Source organism: Python bivittatus, unplaced genomic scaffold (assembly GCF_059951505.1).
Source record: "Python bivittatus isolate LINGU-HERP-01145 unplaced genomic scaffold, Pbiv_v1 ctg000480_np1212, whole genome shotgun sequence".
NCBI lineage: Eukaryota > Metazoa > Chordata > Lepidosauria > Squamata > Pythonidae > Python > Python bivittatus.
This window is the reverse complement of record NW_028277075.1, coordinates 1,545,661-1,571,157: the sequence shown is the minus strand read 5'-3', so window position 1 is coordinate 1,571,157 and position 25,497 is coordinate 1,545,661. Positions and strand designations below refer to the sequence as shown.

Genomic DNA, 25,497 nt, shown 5'->3' with positions numbered 1-25,497 from the left:
AATTGAAAGCTGGTGGCAAGTCTATTCGATGATGATTAGCATTTTTAGCAATAAAGTATTTTAAATTAAAGTATATACATTGTTTTTTTTAGACATAATGCTATTGCACACTTTACAATATACTGTAAACATAACTTTTATATGTACTGGGAAACCAAAATATTCGTGTGACTTGCTTTATTGCAATATTAGTTTTATTCCAGTGGTCTGGAACCAAACCCTCAGTATCTCCAAGGTATGCCTGTACTTTGCAAAACCTCTGTGAAAACATATCTTTGATGATCTTGCAGAAAGCTTTTATATATCTGATAAGCTACATTTCCACTCACTGACTATGTATGTTTACTCAAATGATCTTAGGCAACATGGTGTGCTTGTTTGTGTTTTGTGAATGTTATTTTTATGGCTTGTACAGAACTGTTTATGGTCTACCATACTGTGTACATATAGCTATTAGAAGGGAAAGACGCCTTTTAAAATTAACTGCTGATGAGTCTTAATCTTTTTTAATTCTCCTCCTATCAGCACATGAAAGATTGAGAAGGACATTGGCTACAACCAAACAGCAGGGTTGCCACATCATGACTGGTAAAATTTGGAGGACCATTTAATGGCAGCATGGACATATAGACAACCCTAACTTTGTGCTGCCATCTAGTTGAGATCTGGATTTTTGCAGCCTAGATCTGGTTGCCCTACAATAGCTCACTCTGAAATGTAAAATAACTATGAGTTTTGGGTATAAAGTCTACATGGCAAATGCTCTTCAAAACTAATTGCCATTTCTTATCACACAGACTGGGGGGAAATCTGTAATTAAAAGCTTTAATTGATTAGTTTGCAATTATAAGAGAGAGTATAACCTTAGGTCTCTTGCCCAATTAAAATAAATGAAGATGTTAACCCAGGGCTCATTTCAGCACCTTTGGTAAAATTCAAGCACAGTCATTCATTTCTCGATGGCAGGGCTAGCATTTAAAGCAGTGGAACACATTAATATAAGAAAATAAAGTAGCTGCTAGTTTTACTGTAGTGTACATGGAATCTGTTAATATTCCATTGCTTTTCAAATATTTGTCAAGGGTTTTGTACAAAGAAGAGTAGAATACGAAAGCTGACACGTAGTAGGAGAAAGTAATATCACATTCTGGAAACCTTATCAAACAGGTTGGGTTCCCCCACCCCAGCAGGCTAAAATGTCGTTGGCTAGTGCGCGGCTAAGTGTGATGCGAACACAGCCACAAGGTGACAGCTCAAAACAAAGCTAAATTGAGTAAATAACGGAGTTACAACACTAAAATAATTAATTTCAGAGAAGCATTAAGGTATCAGCAAGAAATGGATTTGGTTTCCAAACGCTTCCAAAGCAACCAGACCAACATCCGCCGCCCGGCGCCCCTCGCAAACACTGTCCTGCTGAGCTGGAGACGCCTCTCAACACCTTTTCTTCTGGCACCTCTCCCCGAATCGCTCCCCAATCTCTTGAGTCAATCTGATGCAGCGCTCCCTGCTAATATCAGGCTGGGCGAAGTCTGCTGCACCGGTTTCTCTTCTGCTTCAAATGCATAAAGGAATGTGCGCTATTCTCTCACTGTGGCGGCAAGCTCACCCAGTCCTGATTCCCTTTCGGCAACCCTATTCAGAAAACTCACCGCGACCCAGGAAGCTACTGCTTGGAACGGCCGGCCGACAATAAACTCCGCCGGTCACTTCTCTTCATTGTCCGTCTCTTCCCTCTTTCCTCCGGGACCGTCCGGCCGCGGGTAAGCCGGCAGCGAGGGAGCGCGCCTCAGCCCTTGGGCGCAACTCCCTGGCTCCTCCCCGGGCGCGCGCACCGCCGTGGCCGCCGGCCTTCGCTTTCGGGGCGGATGTGAGTCCTCTTCGCCCGAGGAGGAAAACCGACGCCAGCGCCTGGCCGGCCAAGGAGCGGGGCTCCCGCGCCCACAGGAGAAAACTTCTTTTCCCTCGAGGTTTACAGAGTAAAGAATGTGCTGTTGTCCCGCCAACGTGTAACTTCCCCCGTCTCTCCCCCCGGCTTAGCCTCCTATGTCTGTTTTGCACGAAGTATAAAGAATTATAAGGAAGTATAAGGAATTAACCGCCCCCTGGCAGACTTCGGGCTGCTCTTTCCAACGGTGGGGCGCTTGCCGATCCCCAAAGTTACTCTGGAAATGCAAATTGCTTCCCCTGGGATTTGCGCTTAGCTGCCTGTAGGTCTCTGCCGGCTCCAGATTTTAGCTGCCGGGTCGCGCCTGCCGCTTAAGTTCAGCCTTCCTGACCTTCCCCGGGTTCAGAGGCCCCTTTCTTCGCTCCCGCCGGTCCGGTTATTTGGCGCTCTGGACTCGACCTCCTTTCTCTGGATTCTCTGAAGCTGTTCTCGGCCCGGAGTCTCTCACCCACTACATGCAGAATTTGCTCGTCATCTAAGTAACAGAACAGGTTTTCAGGCTGTGAGTGTGGTGTGCTTTTTTTTTTTTCTTGGTAAATTATTATTGCCCTTTTGCAAAAACGAGTCTGGCTTCCTCCCCTGAAGGTTGCAGGCAGGTGTAACTGCTCTTCTTTTCCCGAATTGATGCCTGAGGCATGAAGCTTTAACTTCCTTACGTGCTTCAGATTTTTTTTCTCTTTAAACTGGATGTGACCCTCTTGCAGAGGCCCTAAAGCTAGGCAGGTTTTGATCTGCAAATGCTGGCATTCCCACGTTTCCAGGACTTAGGTAAGGCAGTATATCTTGGTCAGTTAGTGATTATCTAACTTGGGGACAAAGAGGACAAGAGGTTTTCCTATTTAAATCAGATTTGCCACCTTTAGGTACAGTACTTGTGATTTGCAGAATAAACATAATGGCTGTGTTGAGTGGCTAAACCATAATACGGGTTGCTTTGTTTTGCTTAATGTGAACTCAGCCACTTGAGCAATTAAAGGAGAAGTGTTAATCTATGATAGCTAAAAATTCTTTCCTGGGTAATACATTTCATTAAAAGGCTACAGCTCACTTCATCAGATGCTGGTCTTTGACCATGATAAACAGCATTAGATTTGATTTGAATTGCAACAAAGAATTCCAAGCCAATTCATCAAGTTCAAATCCCAAATAATTCAAAAGGGCCTTTTTTGGAAACTTTCAAGATACTGCAATCTCCTTTGCTTGATATAAAGGTTTTTGTATAATATTAAAAAGATGCTCTTGATTTAAAGGAAACAGATAAACAATATTTATCATATGTTCTTAACAATGCTGTTTAGATCTATGCCCCTCCTGGCTTGTTAAAGCAGCCGGGGTGTGTGTCATATGAGTGGGTTCTAGCAGTGATAAATCCTTCTTTGAGTGAGGGGGTTGTTCCTTTATCTCTTAAGGAGGCTTTGGTTCACCCCCTCCTCAAGAAGCCATCACTGAACAATTATCTAACATCCCATTTTGGGGGAAGGTGGCCTCCTTTCTCTGGGGTCGATTCCAGTTAATAGGGATTGGGGGGGAGAGATTCCACCCTCAGGCCCTACTGTGTGGGGTGCGGCAGGGATCGGTGCTCTCTCTGCTCCTATTCAACATCTACATGAGGCTGCTGGGTAAGTTCATCTGTTGCCATGGGGTAAGGTATCATCAGTATGCTGATGATACCCAATTATACATTTCTGCCCCTGGTGAATTAAGTGATGCTGTGGATATCTTATCCTGGTACCTGGAGGCTGTGAGGGACTGGATGGGGAGCAACAGGCTTCAACTGAACCCTGGCAAGAGTGAGTGGTTTTGAGGTTTGGGACCTGCCAGTTCTAGGACTATGCCATCTTTGGTGTTGGATGGGATTGCACTGCCCCAAACAGAACCTGTGTGCAATTTGGGGGTCCTCCTCATGACTCCTGCTTGAAGAACAGATGGCAGTCATGGCTAGGAGGGCCTTTACACAACTTTGTATTGTGTGCCAGTTGTACCCGTTCCTAGATTGAAGGGCTCTACTCACAGTCACTCATGCCCTAGTCACCTCCCCCTTAGACTACTGCAATTCGCTCTACATAAGGTTGCCCTTGAAGAGTATCCAGAAGCTTCAGCTGGTACAAAATGCAGCAATGCAGGCAGTTATGTGTGTTTCTTGAACAACACACATTATACCTCTGCTCCATGAGCTGTGCTGGTTATCTGTCTGTTTCAGGTCCAATTCAAAATGCTGGTTATTTGAGGGACTGCCTCTCCCCAATTACAGCTGCTCATCCTGCCAGATTCAACAGAAGGGGCATGCTATGGGTTCTGTTGACTAGGGAGCTACATTTAGTAGGACCTAGACAGTGGGCCTTTTCTGTCATGGTGCCTGCTTTATGGAACATCCTTCCCCAAAGTGAGATTGGCTCTATCCCTCTTGATTTTCCAGAAGTCCCTCAAAACCTGGTTATACCATCAGGCCTGGGGATCCCAGGATACTGGTGAGATATGAGGGGGTTCCACTGTTATTATCATCTGCTCTTTGCCTAATATTTGTTTTTTAGTTTTCTATATTTTATAGTTTTTAAGTTTTTAATAACAACAGCAATAACTGTTTGGTATTTATTAATTATTTTTAGCCTTGTTGTATGCTGCCCAGAGTCACTTGTTTGTGAGATGGGCAGCCACATAAATTTGATGAGTAAATAAATAAATATCTAGTAAACTTAAGATAAAATGATTAAATTTAATCTCATTTGCAACCAGGTTGGAACCCAAACAGGGATAAACACCATGCATTAGAATATCTCACTGCTCAAAGTATTGTGGGGCATGCAACAATACAATTAATTAGCAATTAAGTAATAGATACCATTCCATGGTCACAAGACACTTTTCCCTGTATTATTATTTTTTTGTGAAAAATAAAAAGTAAATAAAACAGTGCTTCTTTGTTTTAATCTTTGTAAGCCCTCCAGAGTCACTTGTGTGAAATGGGCAATTATATAAATCATATACAGTACTGTGCAAAAGTTTTAGGCAGGTGTGAAAAAATGTTGTAAAGTAAGAATGCTTTCAAAACTATATACAGTGGTACCTCGAGTTACGAACGCCTCTGCTTATGAATTTTTCATGTTACGACCAGCTCCGGCCCCAAAAATTTACCTCATGTTGCAAACCACCTCGAGTTACGAACCGGATTTGCAGCCATTTTCCCTCCCGTGACACGTGGTCCGCAGCCATTTTCCGCCCCTGACACGTGGTCCATGGCCATTTTCCGCCCCTGACACGTGGTCCGCGGCCATTTTTCCGCCCCTGACATGTGGTCCGCAGCCATTTTTCCACCCCTGACTCTCCCTCCAAGCAATAGCCGCCTATTGCTCCTGTCTGTGCTCCTGCACTCTGAAGATGCCAGTCACAGGTGCTGGTGAAACATTAGGAAACAAAACTTCCAGAACACGGCCACACAGCCCAGAAGACCCACACCAGCCACAATAGCCGCCTCCCTGTCCTCCACGCCAGAATGGATTAATGGTAATTACATTGAACCTTATGGGAAAATTTGCCTCGTGTTGCAACCAATTTGAGTTGCAACCAGAGTCACGGAACGGATTAAATTCGTAACTTGAGGTTCCACTGTATTGTAATTGTTTATGTTTATCAATTTACAAAATGCAAAGTGAGTGAACCGAAGAAAAACCCAAATCAAATCAATCTTTGGTGTGACTACCCTTTGGCTTCAAACCAGCATCAATTCTTACACTTGCACACTTTGTACACTTGCACAAGTCAGGGATCTTGTAGGATTAGAGTCAGGTGTATGATTAACCAATTATACCAAGGTGCTAATGATCATCTATTTCATATGCAGATTGAAACATAGTCATTAACTGAAACAGAAACAGCTGTGTAGGGGGCTTAAAACTGGGTGAGGAACAGCCAAACTCTGCTACTAAGGTGAGGTTGTGGAAGACAGTTTCATGTCACAGGTCATACACCATGGCAAGACTGAGCACAGCAACAAGGCACAAGGTAGTTCTACTGCATCAGCAATGTCTCTCCCAGGCAACAATTTCAAGCAGACTGGGGTTTCAAGATGTGTTGTTCAAGCTCTTTTGAAGAAGCACAAAGAAATGGGCAATGTTGAGGACTGTAGATACAGTGGTCAGCCAAGGAAACTTAATGCAGCAGATGCTTACTTCCCTTTGACATTGGAAGATGTCCAGCACTGCCATCAGCACAGAACTGGTGGAAACCAGTGGCACACAGGTACACCCATCTACTCTCCAGAGAAGTCCAGCCAAAAGTGGTCTTAATGGAAGAATTGCGGCCAAAAAGCCATACCTCCGATGTGGAAGCAAGGCTAAGTGACTCAGCTATGCATGAAAACATAGGAACTGGGGTGCAGAAAAATGGCAGTAGGTACTCTGGATTGATGAGTCAAAATTTGAAATATTTGACTGTAGCAGGAGGTAGTTTGTTCGCCAAAGGGCTGGAGTTGTTTAGTCGTTAAGTCGTGTCCGACTCTTCGTGACCCCATGAACCATATTGCGCCAGGCCTTCCTGTCCTTCACTGCCTCCCTGAGTTTGCTCAGTTTCATGCTCATTGCTTCAGTGATGCTATCTAACCATCTCATCCTCTGCCGTCCTCTTCTCCTTTTGCCTTCAATCTTTCCCAGCATCAGGGTCTTCTCCAAAGAGATCTCTCTTCGCATTAGGTGACCAAAGTATCTGAGCTTGAGCTTCATTATCGATCCTTCCAATGAGCAATCTGGGTTGATTTCCTTTAAGATTGACTGGTTTGACCTCCTAGCAGTCCAGGGGACTCTCAAGAGTCTTCTCCAGCACCACAGTTCAAAGGCATCAATTCTTCGGCGCTCAGCCTTCTTTATGGTCCAGCTCTCACAGCCATACATTACTACTGGAAAAACCATAGCTTTGACTATGCGGATCTTTGTCGGCAAGGTGACATCTCTGCTTTTTAATATGCTATCTAGGCTTGCCATAGCTTTCCTCCCAAGGAGCAAGCGTCTTTTAATTTCATGGCTGCAGTCTCTGTCTGCGGTGATCTTGGAGCCCAAATAAATGAAGTCTGTTACTGCTTCCATTTCCACCCCTTCTATTTGCCAGGAATTGATGGGTCCAGATGCCATGATCGTAGTTTTTTTAATGTTGAGTTTCAAGACAGCTTTTGCACTCTCCTCTTTCACCCTCATCAAGAGGCTCTTTAGTTCTTCTTCACTTTCTGCCATTAGGGTGGTATCGTCCGCATATCTGAGGTTGTTGATGATTCTCCCTGCAATCTTAATTCCGGCTTGTGATTCTTCCAGCCTGGCATTTCTCATGATGTACTCTGCATATAGGTTAAATAAGCAGGGTGACAGTATACAGCCTTGTCGTACACCTTTCCCTATTTTGAACCAATCGGTTGTTCCATGACCAGTTCTAACTGTTGCTTCTTGGCTCGCATACAGATTTCTCAGGAGACAGGTAAGGTGGTCTGGTACTCCCATCTCTTTACGAATTTGCCACAGTTTGTTGTGATCCACACAATGAAAGGCTTTTGCATAGTCAATGAAGCAGAAGTAGATATTTTTCTGGAACTCTCATGCTTTCTCCATGATCCAGCGAATATTGGCGATTTGATCTCTAGTTCCTCTGCATCTTCGAAACCCAGCTTGTACATCCGGTAGTTCTCGGTTCATGTATTGCTGAAGCCTAGCTTGTAGGATTTTGAGCATAACCTTGCTAGCATGTGAAATGAGTGCAATTGTGCGATAGTTTGAGCATTCTTTGGCATTGCCCTTCTTTGGAATTGGAACATAAACTGACCTTTTCCAATCCTGTGGCCACTGTTGCGTTTTCTAAACTTGCTGGCATATTGAGTGCAGCACTTTAACACCATCATCTTTTAGTATTTTAAATAACTCAGCTGGAATACTGTCATCTCCACTAGCTTTGTTGTTAGCAATGCTTCCTAAGGCCCACTTGACTTCACTCTCTAGGATGTCTGGCTCAAGGTCAGTGATCACACCAGCGTGGACATCAGGGACATTAAGATCTTTCTTATATAGTTCTTCTGTGTATTCTTGCCACCTCTTCTTAATCTCTTCTGCTTCTGTTAGGTCCCTGCCTTTTTTGTCCTTTATCATGCCCATCTTTGCACTAAACATTCCTTTCATATCTCCAATTTTCTTGTAGAGATCTCTAGTCTTCCCCATTCTATTGTTTTCCTCGATTTCTTTGCATTGTTCATTTAAGAAGGCCTTCTTATCTCTCCTTGCTATTCTCTGGAAATCTCCATTCAGTTGCTTATCTCTTTCCCTTTCACCCTTGCTTTTCGCATTCCTTCTTTCCACAGCTATTTGTAAAGCCTCATCAGACAGCCATTTTGCTTTCTTGCATTTCTTTTTCTTTGGGATGGTTTTAGTTGCTGCCTCCTGTACAATGTTACGGACCTCCGTCCATAGTTCTTCAGGCACTCTCTACCAAATCTAATCCTCTAAATCTATTCATCACCTTCACTGTATACTCACAAGGAATATGATCTAAGTCATACCTGAGTGGTCTAGTGGTTTTCCCTACATTCTTCAATTTAAGCCTAAATTTTGCAGTAAGAAGCTCATGATCTGAGCCACAGTCAGCTCCTGGTCTTGTTTTTGCTGTCTGTACAGAGCTTCTCCATCTTTTGCTGCAAAGTATATAATCAATCTGGTTTCGGTATTGACCATCTGGTGATGTCCATGCGTAGAGTCGTCTCTTGTGTTGTTGGAAAAGAGTGTTTGCTATGACTAGCTTGTTCTCTTGACAGAACTCTATTAGCCTTTGCCCTGCTTCATTTTGTATTCGAAGGCCAAACTTGCCTGTTATTCTGATTACTCCTTGACTTCCTACTTTAGCATTCCAATCCCCTATGATGAAAAGGACATCTTTTTTTGGTGCTAGTTCTAGAAGGTGTTGTAGGTCTTCATAGAAGCGGTCAACTTCAGCTTCTTCGGCATCAGTGGTTGGGGCATAGACGTGGATGACTGTGATATTGAATGGTTTGCCTTGGATACGCACTGAGATCATTCTGTCGTTTTTGAGGTTGTACCCCATTACTGCCTTTCCCACTCTCTTATTGACTATGAGTGCAACTCCATTTCTTCTAAGAGTTTCTTGCCCACAGTAGTAGATATAATGGTCACCTGAATTAAATTCACCCATTCCCGTCCATTTCAGTTCGCTGATTCCCAAGATGTCGATGTTCAGTCTTGTCATCTCATGTTTGACCACATCCAGCTTGCCTTGGTTCATAGATCTTACATTCCAGGTACCTATGCAATATTGTTCTTTACAGCATCGGACCTTCTTTTCGCTTCCAGATACATCCACAGCTGAACGTCCTTTTGGCTTTGGCCCAGCCGCTTCACTCTTTCTGGAGCTACTTGGAATTGCCCTCCGCTCTTCCCCAGTAGCATATTGGACACCTTCCGACCTGAGGGGCTCATCTTCCGGCATCATATCTTTTAGCCTTTTAACATTGTCCATGGGGTTTTCTTGGCAAGGATACTGGAGTGGGTTGCCATTTCCTTCTCCAGTGGACCACATTTTGTCAGAACTCTCTCTTGGGTGGCCCTGCACGGTATAGCTCATGGCTTCACTGAGTTACGCAAGCCCCTTCGCCACGACAAGGCAGTGATCCATGAAGGGGAAGGGCTGGAGAGCGGTACAATAATGAGTGTCTGCAGGCAAGAGTGAAGCATGGTGGAGGTTCCTTGCAAGTTTGGGGCTGCATTTCTGCAAATGGAGTTGGAGATTTGATCAGGATCCATGGCGTCCTCAATGCTGAGAAATACAGGCAGATACTTATCCATCATGCCATACTATCTGGGATGGCCCCAAATTTATTCTGCAGCAGGACAATGACCCTAAACATACAGCCAATGTCATTAAGAACTCTCTTCAGCATAAAGGAGAAGGAGTCCTGGAAGTGATGGTTTGGCCTCCACAGAGCCCTGATCTCAACATCATTGAGTCTGTCTGGGATTACATGAAGAGACAGAAGGACTTGAGGCAGCCTACATCCACAGGAGATCTGTGGTTGGTTCTCCAAGACGTTTGGAACAATCTACCTGCCGAGTTCCTTCAAAAACTGTGCAAGTGTACCTAGAAGAATTGATGCTGTTTTGAAGGCAAAGGGTGGTCACACCACATATTGATTTGAGTTTTTCTTCTGTTTGCTCACTTTGCATTTTGTAAATTGATAAACATAAACAATTACAATATATATTTTTGAAAGTATTCTTACTCTACAGCATTTTTTCACACCTGCCTAAAACTTTTCCACAGTAGTGTAAATAAATAAAATGCAGGGTTATGTTTCTTTGGTTTTTCTAAAGTAACTTTCAGAGTATCAAGAGTAGGCCTTTGGGCTTTTGTGAATCTGTAACATCATCCTGTTGAAACCTGAAATGATAACTTCAGTTTCTCCTATTTTTTAAAGACCTTATCAGATTTTTTATCTTTCTTATGAGTTTCAGCCCCAGGCCTTGTTATGTGGCAATGGACCCTGTACTTGACAAATAGCATGACCCAAAATAAGGAAGGCAAGTGACAAAAATAGTATTGTAAATTAGAGGTAGGTTGTTAAAAGGATAGATGGAAATAATTCCTTCCTTGTTTCATCAGTTTCCATTTGAGACATACTGTGTGCTTCTGGTTATATGGAAACAAATGCCATGTGTTTTCCATATGACTTTTAGGGATTTCATGACTGAAGTTTTTATTGCTGAAAATAACTAAGTTGTTTCTCTAAAGTGCATCTAAAAAGAGAATTGGTGCTACCTTCAACTCTATTTAATATTTGTTGGGATAAGGAATGAAGTTGGGGAAGCTGGAACCACTAATTTTGAGGTAAGACAGAAGTAATATGCCAACACTGAACAGGTGTTTCCCAAGACTGTGAAGAGAATTGCCACATTTTTGTTGATTTGAAAAGGCTTAGAATTTAAACTCTAGAGTTGCGATGTGCAGCGCTTCAGACTGGAAGCCGAATGGAACTGGGTACATACACTGTACCTATCAGCACAATCTTAAGTTGTATCTTTTACCAGGCTGGCACTGTAACGGTGCCATCCCAGGAAAAGTTAAGGGAGTGCCCAAAGCGTTCAAGGTACTTCGTCTTTGATTCCTGCGTATTGCAGATCTTTTGTGTATATATGCACATCCTTGTCTACAATAATCTAGTGTCACATTTGTGAGCTTCTGCCATAAGCAAGTTCTTGAACATGGGATTGAATGTGTGGAGAGCTGAGATTTATTGCTGTGTCTGGCTTGAAGCCTAAGAGTTGGAGCTTTGTAGACCTTGAGGTGTGGCCAGTTTCCCATTGATGGAAACTGTTGTTTTTTGCCTGCTTCCTGGTTCCTGAGCTCTCCCTCTTCCCATTAAGTTAAGCCATCTCAGCACCATGCTGCTCTTTATCTTTTTAGCCAAGCAGAGAGGTAATTTTGAAGGTCCTTCTCATGGTGACCACTTAGGTTTTTCCAAAAAGCAACAAACCAGTGAGCACAGAATGAATTATGGGTATGGAGGGGGAGCAGGACACTGCCTGGATGCTACTTTTGTGCTCTGATGTGTTCTAATGATCAGAAAGAGCGGTTGGATCATGTCTTGGTATTTTGAAGTCAGTCGAAACATTCACAAATATTTCTTAGGATTTGGAAAGTGAAAATGGTGATGATATGGACGTTTCTTTGCTAAAGTACTTCTACTTCATTCATGTATTATTTCAAGTAGAAAAAGATTAGGTGGATAGAATAACATTAGTTGTAAGCCATCTTACTTATTGGAAGACTAAACTGTTATTTTGATTCTTTGGTGAAAGGTATCTATATTATGTAGATCAGTGGGATTATTTTAATATTCAGAAAACAAATGCTTTCTTAAAACTGCAGGCTCTTCTGGAACTTTTGAAATGCACTAACTAGTCCCTCTAATCATGAATTCAGTGAGAATCAATAGAAAATACTGAGAAAGAGGAAAACATCAGTATGCTTGAGAGAACCCTGAATTTTTCAGGTTTTTTAAAATGTGTTTATATAAATATAAATACAATCTGACAGAACAGCTACCTACCGCCCACAAACAGCCTTTGGGACTGAGCATACTTAGTAGACATGGAATACAGAGTGTCACTTGGAAAGTAAAAACTTACAAGGGTGCCAGGACGTGAACAGAATGCCTTAAACTTTTTAATAGCCTCAGTCAGCACAGCTGTAGTGAACTTGTAACATGTAGCTGCTGCATGCACAACATAGAATAACTTGTTCATAATTTGGAAACATGGTACAACTGCACATCATATTGTAACCAGAGAAATTAGGCCATGGCCTCATTTCTAGAATTGGGTTAACTGCCTTTGTACGGTAAAACAGGTTAACTGCTCATTTAGAATTCTGTTTTCTTATTTACGTCCCCATCGGTGACAAATGGTGTTTATATGAGCAACAAAACTATTAAGGCAATCTCTCATCAGTTTTCATATTTGTCCAAGTTTTATACAACAGGATAATTAAAATAATTTTCATGCAACTGAATTTTAAAAAATCAGTTGTATTTTATTATAAAACTAGACCATCTACTCTGCCTGGGGATGGTTCTGTAATATCTCCAGCAAAGTTATATATAGAGATTGTACAATGACACACTTATTAACCTACTTTTCTCAGTTGGCATTAGGCATTGAACAAAATAGTTTGGATTCCCAAAACACACTAATATGATTGGTTAATTTGTGTTTCAATGTATTACACAAACAGCCACACCTGTGGTTCATTTTGCTTCTATTGCTTTCAGTGTTTGGTAGTTATTGAGGTGAACTATGTTTTAGAGCTGCCTGTGATACTAAGGGCAGAATCTGCTCTTTCAGTAAGATATAGATAATTTAATAGCCTTGTTTTGCGATAAGGATTTGCTGCAGTTATTTTCACATGTCATATCACAGGATATTGTTTGATATATTTTCACGCAGTGGTGATCCCACAGTGCAGAGGAAATATATCTGTAAAGTATGGTAAGCTGTGTGAATATGTTATTGCACATACTTCACCAATAAAAATAAATTCACAGAGCAACTCAAGCATCCCTGAAGTTGATTTTGTAATATGTGGATTTGTTCAATGCAGAACAATGGTGGTGCAGTGTGAATTCAGACCAACTAGTAAGTGTTTCTGGGTAGCAGTGACTATATGAAATGTATGATGTTTGTAGATAGACAGGCCTAAAGACATAAATCAGCAGTATACTAGTTTCTTGTGGCAGAGTTTTAAAAAATATTTGTGACCTCTGAGGAATTCAGTGGTGTGGTCAGTGATATCACAAATATGAGAGGGACACATTTTAGTTCTGGTTTTGGGCAGTTATAAAACTGGCTTCATGTTTCACTCGGTTAGAGCAGCATGGAACCAGAGTAAAGAACTTGAAACAAATAAAATTAGTGAATATTCTCAATTTTGAAAGCCAAGGTATCTTATACTGCATTGTATTTGTTCATATAAAGATAATGGTTTAGTTGAGATTCTGTTTAATAACGCATGCATTGTCTTATTTGCAAATTAGATTAATTGTTTAAGAATAAAAAACACTCAAAAGCTTTTTTCAAGAAAATGGAAATCCTTTTACTAGAAAAGTATTTATAGAAATATATGGCCTTATGAGATTTATTTATTAGAAATAATTGTCATGCTATCTTATTTTTAATCTCTGAAGAACATTTGATATATCACATTTGGACTATGGAAAAAAAGCTGTTCATGTACACTTGGAAGAATGCTTGTATCCCTGACTTTAAAGAAATTAAAGAAATTTGTCAACAGTTAGCTTTGCACTGATGGAGCAACAAGACTGGACAATAAAATTCTGATTGACTAGTATAATAATAAAAAAAATTAAATGTATAAGCTGCTCAACTCCCAGCGACTTGTTTCAATTCATTGTTTAAAAACTGAATCACAACACTGAAAAATATGAACAAAGTTATGCATATTAATAATATGTTATCTATCGTGTACTGTATCAATCTTTAAAAAGGCTTTTAAATATATAGAGAAGTAGATATATAGTTTAGACACTTGATGTGTTGTTGTTTCTTAACTTCCTGATTTAGTCTATAGGATTATTTTGTATTTTCATTTTTCCCTATTTCCTAGAGTTATTATTTCTTTTTGTGTTTTGTTCTCTAGGTTGTTTAGTATAGGGTTTTTTCTTCACCGTGTAGCATTTTTCTTATATAACAGATTAGGTTTCTTTTTTAAACTTTGTAGTTTCTTATAAAATAGTAATATAGTTAGATAGTTATGTTGCTGATTAGTTTTCATATAATAACACAAACATATAATAACACAAACATATAATAACACAAACTTTTAAAAAATATTTCTTAATTGTAACCTTTCTGAAACTGAATAAAGTAGAATAGCATTTTAGAAAGGATTTGTTCATCAATTGACTAGGTTCTCTGAAAGTATTCAAACAATAACAACATGATGGTGCTAATTTGACAATTTAAAAAATAATTCTGTTTGCCATGTATTGCTGTACCTTTTCAAATCCGCCAACTCCCTGTTGCCTGAAGGTGTCTTTCTGTTGCAATTATTCCGGTGCCTGGCCTTATTTTTATTCTTCGTTCATCAAGGCCTTATTTTTATTCTCAGGCATGAGGAGGCATTCATTTCACAGCAGCTTAGAGATCAAGTTGACTTTCAGTGCATGCCTGTCTCATTACACATGCAAAATGGTAGGGGAAGTGAAATATTCTCTCCACCAGATTCAGAAAACAATTCTGTTGCATGCACCTTTAAGGATTTAATTGACTTCTCGATGCCTGATTTGCAGCCCTTCACAAGTTCTAGTAATTCATTTACTAATACCTTTTCCTGTTCCACTAAACCAGTGTGCCCAGATGATATACTTCACTTGATGTTTTCATATGAACTGTGAAGGAACTAGATAATTATCTGTGACAGACCGATAACGGGCCACCATTTGTAACATCATCATCTATATTGGGAAGGATTACATTCAATAATACAGCATGTGTTTTGCGCACAAAAGAATCTAAATTCAGTCTCTAATACGAATAGTTAAATAAGGTAGAGAAAGCATGCAGAGTATAGCTTCTGGATTCTCCAATATCAGCAGTAGCCATAGGAAGTGCCTGTATTTTCTTGTGTGTAAAGAGATAACATCTTTCACTTTGTGTTGCATCTGTGTGTGTGCTTATATGTGTGCACTGGGAAGTATAGGGTAGGCTGTATATACTCCATTCTGGGTCATGTAATAAGGAGAGAGTGAGAGTTGGGGTGCTCCCCAGTTGCTTCTCCCATGGAGATACTTTGGGGCTTATTTTTTTCTGGACTATTTTCTTTGCAGACCCAAGATGGATCCAGCTCATTTATGAACTCAGTCTTTCTTTTGTCATGCTAAATTTGGTTTCATGTTCACTTTTTAATGAGTTATTGTGCTGATGGACTGACAGAGCCCTGAGTGCTTTTACATAAGTCCTTTTCAACACTCCATTGGGTTGGAAATAATAAAAATGATCAGTCCAGAAGTGTACAATATGAGGCCCTAGTACTCAGTCTTGGGTCCAGCTCCAGAGGCCCTCTGAGACTGTTAGCAAATTGGAATTTGTGATGCATCAGAAGGAAAATATTACTAAACACATGACATGGGAGTAATCATACAAATTAATTTAAATATACATGTTAATGAAATTAAAGATAGATTTCCTGCACTCATCTTTCCTTCTCATCTGCTACTTTTTGAATGGCAATCCCTGACCTAACACTCATAGGCCCAGAAAAAGTTGCATGCGCTTGAGATAACAGAATATAAAAATACCTCTTCCTGTGACTCAAGAGATGGAGACCTTGCAGAAAGCAGTTTTCTATATACTTTCAGTAGCCCATGCCATCTCTGCAAGGTCTCAATGCTATTATCTGCATAAACAGTACATGGAACATGCACACATAGTGAGAATTCAAAACAGAAAACTTTATATGTAAACAACAACAAAAAAGGAGCTGTTATTAAAGTTTCATTCAAATTTAAAAGGGGAAAACAAAATGTAAAAATAATTCAGTGCTATGAAAAGCCTGAGACAATAAAACAGCTGTTGTTTCTATCCAACAACTAATAGCAAACACCCAAAAGAACCTGACATATTTCAGGAAACAGCTTACATCATAACAGCCATAATTTTTCTGTGGTTCCACAGAATAATAAGGTTTGCATGTTTAACATAACTATTTTGTAGTGAATCCAAATACCAAATAAAAATAAAATAGGAAAACCATGGAAGAAAAAAAGGGGCATATTCAATATCAGCTTTTATTTTTCACTTTTATATGCAAGAAAAAAGCCACAAAAATTTATATCTCACAAAATGAATCTTACGTATACATTTATATCATGCTGCATAATTCAATCTGTTAACAGTAGAAAAATTGAGAAATCAAGCACAAATTAACATACATAGCCAATATTTCTAAAATGCTTGTTCAAATATAGAAAAACCCATTGTTTATTTGATGGAGAATGGATATTGTTCAACTTTGTAGTGTCAAGTGTTTGATTCATAAAAACATATCACGTCAGTTTCCTTGTGTTAGTTTGCAGTCCTTCATACCTAATTTAAAAAAAGACACCCCATGGTGATAAGGGTGGCAAAGCCCTAGTATTTCACCCTTACTGCATCTGTGGAATGCTGTCCCATGGCACTTGCTAGAGTGACTCAGACCTTGTAGGGACAAATGGGCCAGAAGAGCCAGTACCTTGTGACTTTGACCTTTGGGCTGGGCATTTTGCAAGTAAAATCACTTAAAATTGGAAGTCATCTGGACTGGGTCCAGATTGCTGGCTGAGGTGTAATTTTGCAATGTCATGTGGAATGTGCTTGGGTCAGAAGTCTCATTGGAGAGAGCCCTTCATGAGGTGAGCACTCTCAGTGGCCTTTGATATCACTGATCATGGGAACTGTATTTATGATCTATATGGTTGCCCATCTCACACAAATGACTCTGGGCATCTTACAAGGATTAAACATAGAAAAACCCACAACATACAGCCTGGGTGCCCAAGGAGAAATAATAACCTCGCTCACAGAGAAAGCACATTCATAAAGCAGAGCTCCTCTGCACACCTGGCCCAAAGTCTCTGGGAAACAGCCAGGTCTTCAGTGCCTTGTGAAAGGCTAACAGAGTTGAGGCCATCTAAATCTCTGTGGGGATGCTGTCCACAGGGCAGGCACTGCCACTGAGAAGGCACAACTCCAGGGCACAACAAGATGACATTGTTTAATAGAAGGGACCTGGAAGATGCCTTCTCTACTAGTTCTGGTGGAGTGACAGAAACAATGGGAGAAAGATGGTCCTGCAAGTAGCCTGGCCTATACCATGTAGGGCCTTATAGATAATAAGCAGCATCTTGAATCACACCTGAAAGGTGTTATATAGGTGTAAAGAGAAATGCCAAAAACTGCCTGTACTGCTGCATTCTGTACCAGCTGCAGCTTCTGAGTGTCTTCAAGGGCAGCCCCATGTACAGTGCATTACAGTAATGCTTTCTAGATAGTCTGCAAAGACTGGGAGTGCTGGGCACTGTTTTGTGGTGCTTCCGCTCCTTCTTGATTGGGTGATTCCAATCAATGGTAGTGAGGAGAGGACAAACCTATGAGCACTCCAATACAGGGCAGTCTGAGCTTGGCTGTCTGCCCCATCTTGCTTAACGCTTACATGAAGCTTAAGCTTAAACTTCATGAAGTCATTGTTTCTCCTGGTTATAAGAGAAGGAAGGGAGCTGTGAGCTTAATGACAGTGAATTGCAAGTTAATTTATTGATGCATTGTTATATTCTATTTATTGCTGGTCTTTGTAAGTTATTTAGTTAGTATCATTTGACTGAAGTGGCATAGAAGTTATCATCATCAAAAACACATGAGCATCTATGAAAACTAATGTATGCTCCAGAATAAAATTCATATGTGAAATAACTTTTTCCCAAAAGGAAGCCACTGTAGCACATGACCATATCATATAAACCAATGTTGAATTTTGAACACATATCCAATCAGCTGAACTCAATAACAGATAAAAGAAAAATATATGCAATTCAATAACATTTGTTGAATTAATTGTAATGTTAAATCAATAGAAATGTGACAGATATGTGAAAATGGTCTTTCATTGGTATTTATTAATTGGATACTCCAGTTCCATATACCATGTCTCCTTATACTTTTGAGTATTTAATTTAGCACATCCTGACAACTGTTTGTAAACATTATTTTGTAAAGATCATGTTAATATATTGAGAGCTGGTTTCGTATATGTAGTACATGAGGTACTGGACTAGAAACTGGGAAACCATGAGTTCTAGTTCTCCCTTATGAATGGGATTCAGGTGGGGTGACTTTGAGCCACTGACTTTTCCTCAGCCCACCACAGGGTGGATATTGTGGGGAAAATAGGAGGAGGAGCATCATGCATGCTGCTTGAGTTGCACAAAATAGTTTGGATAGAAATCTAGTAAATAAATAACTCTTCTTAACATGTCCTGGAGGAAATTCTGAAGCACTCAGGGCTGCCAGCCTATACAGTACCTAGATGTCTCATTTTTTTTTTCTGAAGATATTGTCACTATGCTTTTTGGCAAATGATAGTTAAAATGCAACTCCTCAAGTAACAAAAACCATGATGTAATCCTTTTGATCTATGCATTCCAGACTCTATCCAGTTCTCCAACCAGATGATTGCATGTCCTTATAGTACTGATTTAGCATGGTTGTGAAGGTCAATGCCTACTCACATGAGTCAGATGATCACTTATACCCAGGTACTGTCTCTTAAATGGATGCCATCTTCAGCTGCCTTGCTGAGTCAGTATGGAAATCTAGTAGGGTTGGTACCCAGTTGAAAATGGTTGCCAAAATCAAACTTGGTTAAAATTAGGCAGCTATAGGAGAAGTCACCTCTACCTTAAAATGAGGTCTGATTTTATTTGCTCTGTTCATCCCAGAACTATAGCTACACTAGTGTCAAAGGGTAGGTTTGCCAACAGATGTTAGCCATATGTAGAGATACGAATAAAGATTTTGCATGTTATCTTCTAGATGGTTTTTCAAATTATAGTTAAGTCCTGACACTTAGGCTATTTTCACAAGAGAATAGTGATTGATTTGCATAATTTATACATGTAGCTTTACATGTATAAAAAGCAGAATTTAGCTTTTCTTGGGATAGAATTTTTGTTACTGGGGATTCCATTTTATGGGCTGTGCAGGTCTTCAAAGGGGTCCTTTGCTTCATTGGATAGACAGCAGAAGTGCCCCTGTGAAGGAAAGGCACAGTGGAGCAGTGCAGCTGCATTGCTTTGCTCTGCTCAGGAACAACAACAACTCATTGCATGCACAGAAGATCCTGTTAGCAAGACCAGTCAGTCAAAGCATGTTGGTCCCACCTCAATGGTTTCTCAAGGCAGAACAATGTGAAATGCTTGGCCACAGGGAGGTGAAGTGATGTCTGTGCAATGCAAGGCAGCTCATCCAGATGGATCACCCACAATCTTCATACTGCTACATGTGTATTTGTTTTTTGCAAGCGAAATTTTAAAAACCAATATATGCCTAAGTAGATAGCGATTTCCTTCTTGGATAACAATTAGGGTGTACTTTGGAGCATTCCAAATATTTCGGGTACTTTGTTTCAACAATCCGCCCAAAGAACTAGGTCAGTTTTCTCTCCATCTTGCCAAAATCTTGTTCCTGATGAGAGATGAAATTTAAGCAGGCAACCTCCTGATCAGCTCAGTCTGTTAGTCTTACCCACTACACTAGCTACAAATTAACTACTTAGAATGATATGAAAGCAAATTAAACATTCTTGGAAACTTTCATAATTGTTTTTCCTATTTATAGAGCTGAAACTCAGGTTGCAGATCTATTTTTAGAGGCATTTCAACTTTCAACCTCTTTTGCTGTGGGATGTTAAGTCAGTAGTATGTTGAGGGGGAAGTTATATTGGAACACTAGGTTCGACATATCATTTTAAAAGAATCTTTTGGCAAGTACATGATCCGGACTTAATTTGCTGTGCAGTTAAGAGAAGATGGACCTGGGTGACATTTGAAACTAGCAACAGAGATGTTCACTTGTACTTGAAACCACTCAAGATCTTTATCAGCACCATGAATAGCTTGTAAATTTAAACTATCCCAATGAATGTCAAGTTGGCAGACATTGTTATCTCAGCCATGCATATGAGTTATCTGCACAAAAGTAAAAAAATAACATGAGCCACTTTGTGTCTCTTTTTTAAAATGCATGTGTGTAAGTGTAGATGTGATGCCCCCACTATAGTTGCTGGAAATCTGCAACATGGCTTCCTACTAGAAAGTGCATGCAAACAAAAATAGACTTTACATTATAACCCCCTCCTATCCTAGCCCCCATTAATGTGTGGGACACCACTGTCCCCACTTTGTATTATCAGTGCATCTTTGCGGCCATTGTTGCCACAAATACTCTAAGTACAGTCCCAAGCTGCCAAACATCTGCTCATCCTTGGTTTAGACAAAGGAAGTGTGGCCAGATCAACCTTCCTCAGCCAGAAGTGCTTCAGATGTGTTTGACTACAACTCCCAGAATTACTCTGGCTAGAAATACTTATCATCCAATATATCTGGAAGATTGAGGAAGGCTGAGCTAGAAGCTAAACTACATTCCAAATATACCCTGATTAAACTTTATAGGGGAGCATTCCAGTGGAGAAAAATATTCAGTGAAAAATCTGTCATGTAGATAAACTGGAAATATTTTCCAGTGTAAGTGCAATACAATCTGAAGGAGGAAGATGTAACTAATGGATAGAATATTTCAGAAAATGCCCTTAGAATTTATGATCTGAGACTATGAATTTCTTAATCTACAGACTACATAAGATTATTTAAGATTACTTCGAGCCTGAATGACTAGAGGACATAGTTCAAGCCTAATGATGTTGATCAAGAAAATTAATCCTGAATTTCCTGAAAAGCAAGTCTCACATATATTCAGTGGATTTTTCTAAAATCAATCCAGCTGGTAGTTAATTCTGCCTGTAGCCCCTGGACTGTTGTTTAGTAAATTCTGTGCTCATTCTGATGTAAATCCTACTATGGTAAATACTCCCAGATAAACATGGAGTATTAATCTGAGCTAATTGTGACTCAGTTGATAGACTTGGCTCAAGATATCAATTTATGGAAGAAATACAAACTGAGTTGTCAGTTTCCAGAAACCCTGAAGAAGGTTCCTGAAGGGTGGAAGATAAGGATGGTTATAGAATCCCAATACAACACAGCTAAGGTTGCTAGAAGCTCTTTTACCCCTTTCTCTTTTCTCTCCCTCCTGACTTACCAATGTTGCAGCTGTTCCTGCTGTTTTTCTAGAAGGGTCTATTCTGGCAAGGCTAAATAACCACTGAGGCCTCTCAGTGAAGAAATCAGCTCAAATTTCTTTTCTAGAAAATCACCAGAAGCTACAATATTAGTAAGTTAGGAAGAGCAAACAAGTGGGGGAGAATGCTTGTAAGAGGTTTTCTTGAAAGATCCAGAACTCTAAACCTCAGTACAGAGACCAGAACGTCATGCTCTGGCTTCTGCACAGAAAGGATTCTAAACAGTGGGAAACTGCAAATAATAATAACAACAACAACAGCAACAATCCCTAGTGAGGCACTACTTTGGCATGGTTATGGGGCTTATGTGCTCCAGGGAGGATGAGAGCTATGCCACAGGTTCAACCATACTGGACGGGTCTCATCAGAGAAGCCAGATGAAGAGTGTCTCCCATAAACAATATGGTGAGATATAATTTACAGAAACCTATATGTGTTTGATCATTGCCCGGGTCAATGAGGACTGCGCTAGGTGTTATAGTTCATAGACATCTGGTGACAACTGGGCTATAGAACTCAGGACTGTTGGCTCAGCAACCAGGGCCAACAGCTGCAGGACTACTGGAAGAAAAGTTGTTTATCCATCGCAAATATATAAAGACTGAAAACAAAGAAATAATGATCTACTATTACAAATCAAGTCTCATGAGAAGAGGATATCTGAAAAGAATGCACCAGTTCTGGAAAGAACAACATCCAGAATCAGATAGAACAGAGGCTAGCAGATCAACGTCAATTTATAATACAAAATAAAGTATTCACAGAAGTAGAATTGGAAGAACTGCAAAGGCCTACCCAGGGCAAAGAAATTGAAGACTTGCCAGAAGTTGTTCAGACTGTGCAGAGAAACCAGGGGCAGTTGGCAGTAGAGGAAGCCAGCATAGCTATTGAATCATTTTCATTCCCAAACCAGGCACCATCTCCTTTGCCTTCTCAGAAAGAACAAATCGCTCTTTCTGAGAAGAAGAATTGAAACAAGAGGAATTGAAACAAAGAATAACTGAGCATCTAGAACAGCACAAGAACAGCAGAATAAGGTTGCCTGCATTGAAGCTTGTTACAAAGAAACAGCTAGCACAAGTATTAAAGATGCCAATACTGTAATATCAAATATAAGCACCAGCTCACTGCAAGAAACAAACCAACTAATCTACAGCATGGCTGCAGTTATAACTGAATACCTTGGATGGAAAATCAACAAACAAGAAAAAAAGCCAAACAGAGCACCACCAAAATGGAAGATCAGGTTGGAAAATAAGATCAGCATGCTAAGATCAGATGCAAGCAAGCTAGAACAGATGGAAGAAGAGAAGCTGAAGAACAAGAAGACCAAAGAATACCTGATCAAGAAATATCACCTAGAAACAAGGAAGACAAGGAAGCACTGGAAATAATAAAGCAGCAAATAACAGCCATAGCCAAGAAGATCAGCAGATATGAAGCTTGAATTGCACACTATAGGCAGAATCTCCAATTTCACTTGAATCAGAAACGTTTCTACCAATCCATCAATGGAGAGACTGCAATGAACCAGTCAGCACTTGACAAAGACGAAACAGTGCAATTCTGGGCACAGCTATGGGATAACCCAAAGAAATACAACAAAAATGCAGCTTGGATAAAGGAGGTGGATAAGAATAAAAAAAGTTGAAATGAAAGAACTTGTAATAACAACAGAAATGGTGGAGAAAAGAGCAAGAATTGGTCAACACCAGGTGAAGATGAACTGCATGGTTTTTGGTTGAAACATCTGATGGTCTGCACTCAATCATTGCCAAGCAGGTTAACATACTGCAAGGAGGTAAAATTGAAGATTGGTTAACATCTGAAAAAACCTACCTGATAACGAAAGATCCAACAAAAGGGGCAGCACCAGGCAACTACAGGCCAATTACCTGTTTACCAAAAACTTTCAGATTGCTAACTGGTATGGTAGCTGATGCAGTCCAACAGCATTTAGTTGAAAACAAGCTCTTTCCATCTGAGCAGAAAGGAAACCACCCAAACAGCAGAGGAACAAAAAAATCAGCTCCTAATTACAAGATTATTTTGGAAAACTGCAAGAGAAGGAAGACCAAACTGAGTGTAGCTTAGATTGATTACAAGAAGGCATTTGACTCCCTGCCATATGATTGGATAATCAAGTGCCTAGGAATAACAGGAGTCAGTAGAAACATCAGAAGTGTTGTGCAAAGATCAATGGCACAATGAAAGAGCAGTTGCTGGTCAATGGTGATAGACTGGGAGAGGTTAAAATTGAGAGAGGAATCTTTCATGGAGACTTACCATTACCACTACTGTTTGTCATTGCATTGATTCCTCTGTCAAAAATACTGAACATGTCAGGCCATGGCTATCAAACGTCAAAAACATTTTATTCTACTTTTTTACATGGATGATCTGAAGCTGTATGGAAAAACACCACCTGAAATGGAATTGCTGCTCAACACTATCTGAAATATATACAACCAAAATATTGCAATGGAGTTTGGACTGCACAAATGTGGCACCTTTACCATCAATAGGGGGAAAAAGTGAAAACTGAAAGAATCAAGAAGCCCTATGGAAATAACATCAAGAGTCTGGATGAAGAAGATCACTACAAATACTTGGGCGTCCTTCAAGCTGACAATATCAAGCACATTGAAGTCAAGAAGAAGGTTAGTAGTGAATACGTCATGAGAGTGAAGAAGATCTTAAAGTTCAAACTCAGTGGAGGAAATACCATCAAGGCAATTAGCACCTGGGCAATTCCAGTCATTAAATACACAGCTGAAACAGTGGCCTGGACTCAAGCAGAACTAGAAGCCCTGGATAGGAAGACCAGAAAAATAATGATGATGAATCATGCCCTTCATCCATGCACCAATGTTGACAGACTCTACTTACCAAGGAGCATAGTTGGGTGTGGAATTTGGGTGCAATCCCAAAACATCCGAAGCACCACTTGAAGACCATCGGCATTGACAAAATCACCATCAGTCAATTGCAAAAGGTAGCTTTACTTGGAACAGTTTACATCCTGCAATGATACCTTTAACTCCATCAAACAACAACATCTGCTGATCCCTTGGGAAGGACTCAATAGGTGGATTAAAATGTCAAATCCAGTCTAAACATCTGGCTGACTATGTGGCCGACAATAATAAGGCAGTAGCAATAGGGTTGCAATGTGATTAAGTGAATGAGAGTAAGGAAATAGGGAGGAGGGTCACAGGGTCTGATGGGAGGGCTGCATGAAATCTGGAAACTGCTGTAAAGCTTTTTCAGTTCATACATAAAGAGAAGTTACAGACAGTGAATAGTGTGTTGGAGACACAGCTTCATCAGAAAAGAGGAAAGAGGAAGGGCATGTACATCTTAAGGTCAAAGAAGCTCATTTACAAAAAGCTAATTATGCTACAATGCAACATTATATTCAAACCAGAAGTACATATTTTCAGGTTCATAATTGATTGTTTATAATACTGCTTCTTTGTAGGTATTTGGGGTACTTTATCAGGACTTAATCCCCCCAATTAATTCTACTGCCATCAGCACTTGAGAGCACTTAACAGTAATAAATGGGTTCTTTTTCATTATGAAAAATATGTGGGGTCAGCACAAAGAGCAGCACATATTCCAGCATGAATAAACAAAGATGAAACAAATATGAGTCACATTCAGATCTTGTTAATTCAACACAGCAAGCAATATTATAGTTTGGTTTGTAAACTACAGTTTGTGGTTTAGCATATTGTGCAGATCCAGCCAATTAAAGTTTATTCATAAGTCCATGAACTAACAAACCATGTCATTACCTGCTGTGTTAATGTATACGTACTGCATCCATTCAGTATGTGACAGACTGCAGTAGCTGAGGACTGTCTGCCATTGTTTCATATGGTTACCAGACCTATGCTTTATTCTGGTATTCTGATAAATTAACTAGGAATGAGATAAGTGCTTTAATGACAACAGCTCTCATAAGAGGGAGACAAGAAATGAATGTGACTAAACTGATTAACAAAAGAAGGAGAAAGAGGACAGAAGATGACTGAGAAATAATATTGGACTAGGCAGGTTTGGAGCTGCTGAAGGCTTGTTTATTCTTGGGCAACCTAGGAGAA

The 25,497-nt window shown here is 40.1% G+C and overlaps 1 protein-coding gene and 1 long non-coding RNA gene across 6 annotated transcripts in view; one reads left to right on the top strand and one right to left on the bottom strand.

Moving 5' to 3' along the window:
- Positions 1-2,327, bottom strand: part of TC2N (tandem C2 domains, nuclear) — a 37,376-nt gene extending 35,049 nt beyond the window's left edge. For all 4 annotated transcript variants that reach the window (XM_025173732.2, XM_007439108.4, XM_025173733.2 and 1 more), the window contains exon 1: positions 1,653-2,327. The gene's annotated coding sequence lies outside the window, so the exon portion shown is untranslated. The remainder of the gene's footprint in view (positions 1-1,652) is intronic.
- The window catches only part of LOC112542082 (uncharacterized), a 68,617-nt gene continuing 45,425 nt past the window's right edge, over positions 2,306-25,497 (top strand). For both annotated transcript variants that reach the window (XR_015796932.1, XR_015796933.1), the window contains exon 1: positions 2,306-2,450. This is a non-coding gene — a long non-coding RNA (uncharacterized LOC112542082). The remainder of the gene's footprint in view (positions 2,451-25,497) is intronic.